This window comes from Octodon degus, unplaced genomic scaffold, assembly GCF_000260255.1.
Source record: "Octodon degus isolate 3935 unplaced genomic scaffold, OctDeg1.0 scaffold00045, whole genome shotgun sequence".
NCBI lineage: Eukaryota > Metazoa > Chordata > Mammalia > Rodentia > Octodontidae > Octodon > Octodon degus.
This window is the reverse complement of record NW_004524621.1, coordinates 5,967,980-5,976,644: the sequence shown is the minus strand read 5'-3', so window position 1 is coordinate 5,976,644 and position 8,665 is coordinate 5,967,980. Positions and strand designations below refer to the sequence as shown.

General features: G+C 52.0%; 1 protein-coding gene across 2 annotated transcripts in view; it reads left to right on the top strand.

The window, feature by feature from the left end:
- The window catches only part of Agpat3 (1-acylglycerol-3-phosphate O-acyltransferase 3), a 74,144-nt gene that overhangs the window by 898 nt on the left and 64,581 nt on the right, over nucleotides 1-8,665 (top strand). The window lies entirely within an intron of this gene.

Genomic DNA, 8,665 nt, shown 5'->3' with positions numbered 1-8,665 from the left:
GCGGGGCCTGTCGCCGGGGTCCGCTCCCGCCGCCCGGGGTCGCCCCATCGAGTCCCGCCGCCCAGGGCGGTGCCCAGGCCGCGCTGCAGTGGGTCGGGTCTGCGCCGCCGGGAGAGGACCCCGCTGCGCCGCTGTCCCGTGGTCCCTGGCCCCCCGCAGCAGGCCAGAGACTCTGGCCGGATTGACCCGAGTGCTGCTGGGCCTGGTGGGCGACCAGGCGAGAGGACCGGCAGCCAGGACGGGGGCGACCCTGGGGAACTCTCCTGATGGACTTGGCGCGGCCTCTCTAGGCTCCAAGGCCTACAAGTCACCCTGCTTGATGTGGAGGCGCTGGGGGCTGAAATAGGCTGCGCGGCCCAGCATGGAGCCCCGGGGCAGTTCCACTTTCTGCTTGCTCAGCCCGGGGAGGGCAGGATGGAGGGAGGGCTGCAGGTGGCCCTGCTCTGGGCTGGGGACGGTGCCCAGTGTTCGGGTGTGACTGGCTTGCAGACCAGTGGTGGAGGAGAACGGCCACCCTTGGGTCAGGTGACAGGCAGGCCAGTAACCAGACACCAACCCCCAGCCCCAGGACCCTGGGCAGTGCACCTTGGATACTTAGGAGAGGCTTAATAGCTGTTAAACCATGATAAAAAATGTGCATATCCCGTTTTGTAAACTTTGGGGGAAGTTGTGTGGAATAGAGAAAATGTTTTCACAAACGGCTTCAGAGACTTTCAACGCACTGTGCAAAAAGTCTTACCTAAGGAGGCTTCTTCCTGGCAATTTTTTGCAAAGGACAAGTGTGGCTTCTAGCTGGGAGAGGGAGTGGAGGGGGAAGTGGCCCTCCCGTATTAAAGATCAAGTCACCTCCTAGAGCCACAATCCCAGGCTGGGACAGTGGCTTCTAGTGGGAAGCAAGCTGGCCAGGGTGGTGGGAGCCAGTTCAGAGACGGCAGCCCAGCAGACTGAGATGCCCACTTGGAGGCTGCTCTTCAGGGATCCCCAGGTTACAAGTTTCACAGGGATCTCTGCAGTTTCTAAACTCTCCCTGGCTGTGTCTACTTGCCTGCCACTGTAGCTGTCTTCTGGGTTACACTGTCTCAGGAAGCAGCTATGTGATTGACAAGTCATATTTCAGGGAGACTGCATCTGGCCCACCTATGTGTGCCTGTGGTTCATCAAGCTGGATGGCCAGGCTGGGCAGGTATTTAGTGCTGCAGAGTGGGATTGTGGAGGGATTGTGTGCCTCTGTAGAACAGCGGCTACCCTGTTCCATGCACAGGGCCAACAAGCCAGTGGAAAACAGTAGTTTTGTTCTGAAGGGGGGGAAGGAGCGTCCCATTCCCTTGTGCTCCGGGGCTCCTCAGTGGTGGGTGTCTGCCCTGTGTCTCACAGTCTTACTCTCCACTTGGGCTTTGCAGAAAATTGCTCTGTGGAGACAGAGAGGTTGAGTTACCTGTCTGGATGATGTCACACGTGGGCACAACCAGATGTAAACTAAGATCCCAGGCTCCCACTGTGAAAAGCCTGAATCTTATCCTTGGTCGGCAGGAAATATCAGAGTCCTTTTATAGATAGGGAAAAGGAGAAACCAAAGACCAAGCACTGTGGTTTGTTATGTTTGGTTTTGCTTGTCAGGGAGAATGGCATTAACTGGTCCAATCCTGTTTACCTCAGCAAGCCGGCTAACTGGTCTGATCCTGTTTATTCCTGACACGTTAGTGTTGGTTACCTGGCCCAATTCATTTGTCCTACAATTAGGGCTGGTCAGCTTGTCCACTCACCCTATCACTGACTGATGGCTTTGTTCTACAGCCTTTAATACACTAGATGTTAGCCTTCGTCCCCACCCCAGGACACCTCTTGCTAAGCAGTGGCACCCCTGCCATGCCCCTGACCCTTTCAGCCTCATGGAAACTTCTGTGATTTCCTGGACATTCACACAGCAGGGCACGGGCCAGGCTGGGCCATGTGTGACTGCCTGCTTGGCCTTCTCATTGAGAGCTTTTTGGACAGCTGAGCTGACTCTATAAACATTGCTGAAAAACTTCATGAGGTTTTACTCTTGGTTAACCAAAGAATGTTAGAGTTCTAATGAGCCGTGCCAAACTATAAAGCAGAATGACTAGGACCACCCATCATTCCTCAAACCACTTCCCTGGAACTTTGGGACTAATTCTAAGTTATTTCAAAATGTTGCATTTTGGGCAAAAGCCATGAGGTTTACGTTCGGATTGTCTTTCACTTGGTTATTTAAAAGAACCTGCTGCGTTCCAATTATCTTTGTCAAACCCAGGGTGGTGTTTACACTGGTAACCCTAGCACATCGGAGTGTATTTTGGGGATGGAGAAGGAGGTTGGTGGTAACTGTGGTGGTGCTTGTCCTACAAAGCTGGGGGACATGACTGGCTGTGAGTGCCGGCGCCACTGCCCCATCATCCCCATGTGAAATGAGGGTGTGTGTGTGTGGGGGGGGTGGCAGTGATTTAGGAGCTATGAGAGTGCTCTTCAGGATGTGACCTTAGATACTGTCCTGGCCAGGGCACTTGGTGGTGCTTGGGACTCAAAGCTGAAGCTGGGTGCTCCAAGAACCATGTGTCATGATTGGAGATCACCTGGATGCCTTTGTTTTCTCTTTATTTTTCCTTTCATTTTGTTTGTTTGGGTTCTTTGTTTTGTTTTTTGAGATAAAGTCTCATTATGTTGTTCAGTTTGGCCTCAAACTCACAGTGATTCTCCTGCCTAGCCTCCCAAATTGAATTCTTTTTTGAAAGTAGGTACAGAAGTACATGTATTAAATGACAGCAGTCACTGGTGGTTGTTGTAGTGATGGCTATGGCAGGCAGTGCTTTTGCCCTACTCTGTACCCAAGTGCTGTCTCCCTGCTGGGACCAGCAGCAAGGTGCTGTGCCAGGTGTAGGGCACTGTGCAGATCACCTGTGGGACCCTCTTGCTTTCCTTTGAGCCCCTTGGTTGACTTGAACATTTTCCAAGCCTATACTCTTGTTACGCTGCCCCTGCTTTATAACCTAGGCTTTGCTTTTTGTTTTATAGAAATGACTCCAATAATTGCATCTCTGAAGTATTTTTTGTGTTCACTGCATTAAGTTTCAAAGTAGCCCTATAAGGGGAGCAGCTCCTCCCACTGTAAAGGTGGAGAAATGGAGGTAGGAAGGCTCAGCAGGCCCCCCTCAGTGTGGTGGAATTTTTTGGAAAGTTGGGGATTGAGTTCAGGGCCTTCCCACTGGCTACCTCCCAGCCCTGTTTTACTTTTTTGAGACTGAGTCCCCCATAGACACTAAGTTGCACAACCTGGGCTTGAACTTTTGATCCTCCTGCTTCCTTGGGCCACGAGCCATCAACAGGCACAGCTGGCACCCAGCAGAGTATAGGATGCAGGTGGCACTGGTACCAGGACACAGGTTCTGGTGGCAGAGTGCCCAGATGACGGGTGTGCATGTCACACCATTCTGGGCTTTCTCAAGCACACTGTGCTGATGCAGGAAAACTTCCCATAGATTGATTTCTGATTAGGCCATCGTCCTCGCCTAATGGAAGTGATTGGTTCAATGACAAATGTTCTTTTTATTAGGGAGACACACCTAGATGTAGGGAGGGTTGCACACCTTGCAGAGTGCAGCACTCCAGACCAGAAGTCAGATTATGGAGTGCAGGCTGCCCTAGTGTGGGGGACATGGGGAGCAGGTGAAGGTCAAAGTGCAGAGGTTAATGGCTGTGGGGAGGCCGACCTGCGATGTGGGTCCCTGTCTGGGGCGAGGGTCCCTCCAGGATCTTGGCTGTAGCTCTGAGGGCAGCCCAGCCAGCCTGGTGCAGAGCCCTAGGGCTGACATCAATCCAGGGGTCTGTGAATCCCTGAACCCCTGCTCTGCCCAAGACACCCTCTGAGCTGCTCCACAAGCACAACCTGCTGTTCCCTACAGGGTCTGAAAGTGCTACAAGAGGCTTCTAGGTGACCTGCTCACCTGTCACCTTGAAGCCATCAGCCTGAAGGGGCTGGAGTGCCATGCCCACAGCTGCCCTGAGTGTCAGTGTAGACAACCCTTGCTGTTTGCTGTAAGTCTCAGTGGCATGGTGCATCTGAGTTTTGCTCATGGGCGTCTGACCTTGGGGCTCCCAAGGAGTGAAGAGGAGTTATTCTGGGCTGCATATAAAGTGTGGAACATCAGTAGTGAATGTAAGTAACATAACGTGCTTTTTTTCTTTTTTTTGATTTTTGGAGACAGGGTCTTGCTGTGTTTCCCTGGCTTTCAAACTCACTACATAGCCCAGGCTGGCCTTGAACTCACAGTGATCCTCTTGCTTCAGCCTCTGGAGTGCTAGGATTATAAATGTGTGCCTCTATACCTGGCAAAATGTACTTTAAAAAAATATTATAACATTAAAAACAGGGGAAGTAGCTCATGGGTTGGCCACCTGTGGAGTTTTAGAGATGCCTGAGGCTACAGAGGCCCCAGGCCCCAGGCCAGCCCCCCAAAGCAGGCGCCCTGCAGAGTGGAGGGTGTGGGTTCCAGTGAGTGGCCTTGCCCTCGGGGCTAGGGCTTGGTACTGTGGGTGGCTTTGTTCAGGGCCTGCTGTGGCTCCTGCTGTATTCCCTGGACGCCTGCTGGCTGAGCCTTTCCTTCGGTTCTCTACTAATCACTGAGTTATTGCTCATAAGGTACCCTTCCTGGTGACCAAAGTTGTAACTGGAACTGTAAGAGGAGGGGGACAGGAGTGGGGCCAGAGAAGCAAGTGACCTTGCAGCCTGGGCTGGGAGTGCTGGGCAGGGGGGCCTCCTCACAGGGCCCAGCTCACCTGGCTGCCCAGCACCACTGCTGGGCACCACAGGGTGAGCACAGGGCCTGCCTGCTGTGTGTGTGTTCTTACAGAGGCCAGAGGCTGTGAGGTTGTTTTGTACGTTTTATTCTTAACATTCTGCATGGGCCAAATTAAAAATACTGCTGCCCCAGACTTCTGTCCTGGGGCTGCCACTGCCACAGCTTTTGGGGTGCAATGTTCATTTATTTTTTGAGTAAACTGACAGAGCTGATGGAAGACAAAGTGGGCAACTCCACAATGCATGCAAGAAAAGCAAAAAGTTGCCAAATATGGTGGTGCATGCCTGGAACCCCAGCACTCTGGAGGCTGAAGTAGGGGGATCTCTGTGAGTTTGAGGCCAGCCTGGGCCACACTGCGTGTTCAAGGTCAGTCTAGAATGCATGTTGAGACCTTATCTCAAACCAAAATTTTAAAAAACCAACCAACCAACAAACAAAAAAAACCATGCCAAAATGAAAACCAAAGCAAACCAAAACAAAACAAAAATGAGAGAGAGGGGCTGGGGAGATGGCTCAGTAGAATAAACACTTACCTGGCAAGTGCAAGGGCCTGAGTTCAATCCCCGGTTCCACCAAAAGAAAGAGAGGGAGGGAGGGAGGGGGAGGGGAGGGGGAGAGGGAGAGGGAGGGAAGGACAGAGGGAGGGAAAGGGAGAGGGAGGGAAAGGGAGAGGGAGGGAAAGGGAGAGGGAGGGGGGAGGGGGAGATGGAGAGGGAGGGAGGGGGGAAAGGGAGAAGGAGGGAGAGAGAGATGAAACAAAGAAGTGAAAAATGAAAGGGGGAACTTCGAGGTGTTCTGTGCAGGCAAGACCAAGAGTAAAGAGTGCCTGTCCCAGCTCAGCCCCAGCTGCTGGACCAGCACAGGGCTCCCTGGTGACAGCTTTAGGACAGAAGCTGGGACCAGACAGTGAGCGCCAGTCTAGGCAGGAAACAGTGTGGCTTCAACATCTCTGAGTGCTCACACGGGCTCCCATGGAAAAGTCTATAGCTGGGCAGGCAGCATAGACTCCAGCTCTTTGTCCTATGTTTTCTTTCTGATTTTTTTGTTTGTTTTTTGTTTTCTGTTTTGAGACAGGTCTCACTACACAGTGCAGGCTGACCTTGAACCTGCTGTATAGCCCAGACAGGCCTGGAACTTGCAGCAATCCTCTGGAATGCTGGGATGACAAACATGCACCACCATACCCACTGTCTCATGCTTTGTCAAGTCCTCAGGCTCCCTTGGTTGTTGTGGGTGCATCAGGTGCCTTCTCCCAGTCAGGGCTTGTCTTTTTACTTAATTTTATTTTGATTGCAGCATTTTTAAAAATATATATTTAAAAAATTTATTTATTTATTTATTTATTATTTATTTGGCACAGGGTCTTGTTATGCAGCTCAGACTCATAGTGATCCTCTGTCTCAGCTTCCCCAGTGCTGGTATTACAGATGTGAGCCACCATGTCCAGTCTCAGTGGCTGGCATTGCACACCTGGGGATCGAACCTGGATCCTTGCGCTTGCGAGCCAGGCTTTTAGACTGACGAACTATCTCCCTAGCCCCTGACCGTAGCATTTTTGATTGAATGTAGAATTTACCTGGCACCTGAGCACTGCCCAGGCAGGAAGGCCCATCCCACCTGGTCTTGTCACCTTCTGTGTCCTTGTCCTATGGATGCCTGAGATTTGCTTCCTGAGCCCATGCCTAGGGAATCCTCCAAGTTAACCAAGCAGGGTTTATTATTTTTTTGTTTTTGTGAGTTGTGTCTTTGAATTAACCTTTAAAGTTGTCAGCAGGTCTGGAGGAGGCACGGTGGGCACCCTGTCAAGTCCTGGAGTTGGCACCATCTGTGGCTGCTTGGCTGAGTCCCTGTAGCTCCTTCTCAGACCCAAGGAGGCAACAGACAAAATACAAAGGAACTGAAGCAAAGTTGAGGAGATGAAAGATGATTGACAGTCCTGAGATGCAACCAATGGGTGAGGTTGGCCACCCCCAGGGCTGGTGACACCATGGTAGGGGCTGCTCTGTCCCCCAGTGTAAAGAACAAGGAAGCAGCTATAGCTGCCACAGCCATGGCACCAAGGAGCTGACTACATGGGACAGTGTACCCTGGTGGGTGGCCCTCTCCTGCACATACGTGACTTAACACAGTGTAGAAGAAGAGGTGGAGAGAAGGTTGCAGATGTGGAGGACAGGAAGAGGGGCCAAGAGATCAGAAACCCAGCACGCTAAGTGAAACCCCTAGAGCCCGGCATTATGCTCAGGATGTGTGTGGGAGGAAGGCCAGCAGTGTGCTGAGGGCTCCTGAGACCTGGGGCAGTGACCAGAGGGCAGCAGGGTGGTGGTCACTGGGGAGGGAGAGGCACGTGCATGAGAGCACCCACAGCAGACACAGATGCCACCATCTTGTGCTCCTATGGGTGATGATCCATAGCTTTTTTTTTTTTTTTTTTTTTTTTGCAGAACTGGGGATTGAACTCAGGCCCTTGTGCTTGCCAGGGAAGCGCTTATTCTACTGAGCCATCTCTCCAGCCTCAGATCCATAGCTTTTGCTATACACTTTGTGTCAAAAGAGTCCCCTGGGTGTTTGTGATAGGGGAGTCAGCTGGTCTGGGGACCAGAGCCGAGGGATCCAGGCATCCTCAAGCAGCTATGCGCCGCCTTCCCTGTTCCCTGACAGCCACTGGTTTCTTGGCACAGAAGCCATGCTGTTTTGAAGTTCTGTGTCCTGCTGACAGTGCGTGGGGGTGGGGTGGGGTGGGCTGGAGGCATACTGCCCTCTTCCTTTTTCCCTATCCCTGGACAGGGTTCGTGCAGCTGGTTACCCTCACAGCAGTGGCTGCAGTTCTCCTGCTTGGCCCATTGAATCCTGGTTTTCTGCACTGTTAATCCCTGCTCCTGGCCTTCCTCACCTCCCTCGTGTGTGGGCGACTCTGCCCCTCTCCTAGGCATGTGAGTTGAGAGCTCCAAACCACCTTCTGACCTTGGGCTTTCTATCCTGGGAAGCACGGGAACGGCACTGCTCCACAGCAGTGCTGTGATGTGGCCCACCCAACTACGTCAGACAGCAGGCTCCTACCCAGGTGGAGCAGCTTGGTTCTGCTTTTATCTCTCCATGGCAGTGGGATGAGACTGGGCTCTCCTGTTCCCTGTGTAGGGGACATGTAGGTTCTGCTCCTGTTATGGGTCTTGGACCTGGGCCTTGTGGGCAGGGACAGGAACACTGGGGATGCATGTGGCACTGGTTCTTGGTCCCTGCCGCTGTGGCCTCTTTGCCTGGTATCCTTGCCCTTGTCTTGTGTGGGCTCCTTGTGCCCCTGGAGAGTTCAAGTGTGTGTGCTGTCCTGGAAGACACTGGCTGTGTGCTGAGCTCACCTCTTGCTCGACTTCCCACCTGGTCCAGACCTTGCACTATGGCTGGCTTTCCAGGCCTCCCTCACTCCGACTTCGTCCTGAGCTGTTTCTGCAGCTCTGACTACCCTGCTCTTAACCTGCTCTTTAAGATGCTCTTCATCTCCATGATTGTGTTTCTCATGCCTGAAAGTTCTCTTTGGCTCTTCTCCTGGTCAGTAGGCTTTCCCCATTTCTATTTCCATTTTCTCTGTTCTCTTCAAACATAGTTATTTCATATATTGCATTTAGTATTAAAATATCACCATAAATAATAAAACCAAATATGATAGCAAGCTTAATTAAATAATTTGGTTTTCTTTAGAGACAGGGTCACCCTATGTAGCACAGGCTGGCTTTGAGCTGGAAGCACTTCTCTTGCCTCAGCCTTCTAAATGCTGGGGTTGTAGGCATGTGACACCAAACTTAGAGTTTCTATTTTATTTTACTGTCTGGTTCTAGGAATTGAACACAGGGCAT